Source organism: Anthonomus grandis, chromosome 9 (assembly GCF_022605725.1).
Source record: "Anthonomus grandis grandis chromosome 9, icAntGran1.3, whole genome shotgun sequence".
Lineage (NCBI taxonomy): Eukaryota > Metazoa > Arthropoda > Insecta > Coleoptera > Curculionidae > Anthonomus > Anthonomus grandis.
This window is the reverse complement of record NC_065554.1, coordinates 9691758-9694902: the sequence shown is the minus strand read 5'-3', so window position 1 is coordinate 9694902 and position 3145 is coordinate 9691758.

Sequence of the window (3145 nt, the reverse complement as noted above, 5' to 3'; positions counted from 1 at the left end):
ATGTTGTCAACTGTCAATTGTCGGAGCATCCTTAGGCATCTATTACACAGGGCGAGATTACTGCCAGTCGCCGGCGAATTTACTTGCTGCTATAAAAGTCGCCCAATGTAAAATATCGCGGCTGCTAGTAAACTCGCGGCTCGCTTTTTCCCAGCGAGTAAAGTTGAACACTGGCCTACTTTTCTCGCTACTCGCTCGCGATTCCTCTCTCTGGCGTGTGAAAACGCTATGTGTAACTTAAAACAGGACTAGTACTAGTTGGATAAAATGGCGGATATAGTGCGTGCAGGAATTGTTGTTGTGAGCCTTTTAATTCGGAAAAAACTTCAAGAAAAGTTAAACCATGAAAAAAAGAAAAGCAAGACGGGTATGGATCAGGGATTGGATTTCAAAACAAGACACATATGGGGCTTCTAATATTTTATTGAAACAATTAAAGGATGAAGATCCTGTGCCGTACAGGAATGTTTTGAGAATGAGCAATGAACAGTTTAATAATTTATTACAAATGGTTGACGAAACAATCCGCAAAAAAAAATACAAAAATGAGGATGGCGATACCAACTGCTTCAAAACTAGAAATAACTCTGCGCTTTTTGGCAACTGGTGCTTCGTTTAAATCACTAGAATATTTATTCCGAGTGCCTGAATGTACAATGTCACTGTTTGTACCCGAAGTACTTGCAGCAATTTGTCAGGTTCTAAAGCCATATATAAAGGTAATAATAACTTAATAATCAATTTATTTTTCACACACTGTGTATGAAACAAGTTACTTATTTATAAAAAATATTATTTATTCATTAAGAATTAAAATTGTGCTGAAAATGTATTTATAAGCGCTTAATAAGGAACATCGTGACCATATCCGTTATCTTCGTTATTTTGGGTTTGGGTATGTGTTTCATATGTGGTTGAGGCAGGGCTGGGATCACTTGGGGAGGATGACGATGAAGAAGTTTGCAGTTGAAGGGGTTCTCCGTAGTAAGTATTTATTTGGTTATTGTTTTCTAAACAGATCAGCTTTACACGTGCAATAGAATTCTGGATTTCTTGCTGCAATTAAATAGCCTGACGTTGCGGCAATTGATGTAGCTCTGCAGCTACATACTTCCCAAAGTCGTCCTACAGTTTTACCTGTGATACATTTTCAGCAATTCTATTTAACTGACCGACTGCATCAGTAATTTTTGGATCTTAGGTTTAGGAGGTCCCATCGCCTGTGCGAGTTTTACATTTTGTTCATTGGGCGATGTATCGGGTTCTTCATCATCAGGCTGTTCAATTTGAGAGTTTGAGACTTCCTCAGATATATTCTGTGTACTGAGTTTAAAAAAAATAGAATAAATCTATAAAAAATGTGTTTACCTTTTGGGTGATTCTACCAATACTGAGTAATTTTACATTTTATTACATATAATCATTATTATCTAGATAAATATATTTATATTTTTCATAATATATTATAACCTACTTGCTTTTGTATTGTAGGATATTTTTATTTAAAAAAAAATTACATCAAGTTTTCTTTGCTAAGAATGCTATTAAAATATCAATCCCGTATGTGTCACTAAGAGCTAATTTTATTTTCAATTAGACTTTATTCGTTTAATTACAATAAAATCTTACTGCTTTTCTTAAAAACGACTTACACTTCTTTAAAAGAGAATATTATTATATCCATCAATATCTAAAACAAAACAAAAATGATATACGTTTTAAATTTGTCACGTATAGACGTCATCATTCCCGTGTACATTTGTATATTCACGATTTAAACCTTAAATATATTTGCGCAAGTCCTTGAAACAAAACGTATATATTGCGGCGTTAGTCGGGGAGCCGGCAGTATCAAATTAGTTGCTCTAGTGGTCACATCCCTTTTTTTTTTAAATTTTGAACTTTTCTTTTTGTGTTGTAACGTGTTGTGTCGTCATTACCATAGTAAGTAAATATAGGACAAAATCTGATATTTTTAAAAATAATTTGCATTAATTACAATGATTTATTTTGCTTAAATATATTTTTTATAATTATTTTAACCTTTTTAAAACCAAGTTTGCTACAGGAATGATGAAAATAGAAAAAAGTACATTAAATAATATTTTAAATAGACCTCTTTTTTAATTAACTGTTTTTACTTACTTTCAGGCACGACAACGAAACCAAAATAAAAAATCACGCGAAGAAATATTACGAGAAAAAAGAGAACGAGAAAAAGAAACGCCGCAGAAGGATACGTGAAGATCCAGTAAAACAGGAAGAACAAAGAGAAAAAGAGAGGCAAAAATATATAAAGCAAAAGGAAAACAAGGTGAAGAAATCAATTAGTGAATTAACACCCAGAAAAAAGCGACAGCAACGCAAGAAATAGAAAGAAAACTCAAAAAAGTATCGTTTAAGAAAAAACAACCAACTAGAAGAACTTGCCAGGATTCAAGAAAACACCCCCACCCCCTTCCGGTCTCGTCAGAAGATGAAAGTGACCATGAATATTTAGAAAACAGACGAAAAGAGGTGGGACGAATACTTGCGAATAGGAACAAAGTGAAATGATATAGGGAAAACAAAAAGAAAGAAAAGATTATGCAACAACTCAAGACCAAGCCACACCTTGTATATCTGTATATATTGTAGATTTTTAAGAATAGTTGTATAACAAACTAGTTTTTTTCCCAACTTTTTTGAGGACAGTACTGCATACAAGTTGTTAAATCAACTTAGGCATGACCCCTCTATTGTAAAACAGTATGTGTATATAATGTTTGAATAAATTGAGAATAAATTGAAATTGAAATTTCTCATTCCCCTGTTGTATTCGTCATTCCCGTGGCAGTATAATTTATAAAAAACGCAAAAAACATGAAAAAACTCAAAATGTAATTGATTCATTAATAGGAAACTTTTAAAAAAGCTAATAGCTAGCTTTATAATTTATTAGTTTACTTAAATAAAAAAAAAACTTAAGTCCAAAATTCTCAGAGGAAATTACTCAGTATTGGTATAATCACCCTTTTGCTTGATTTAAGAAGTAAACAAATTTTCTAAAATATATAATATTTTTCTTCCAGATGCCTACAACAAGTAATGAATGGAAAAAAATACAAAGCAATTTTCTTCTTCGTTGGAATTTCCCGAGATGTTG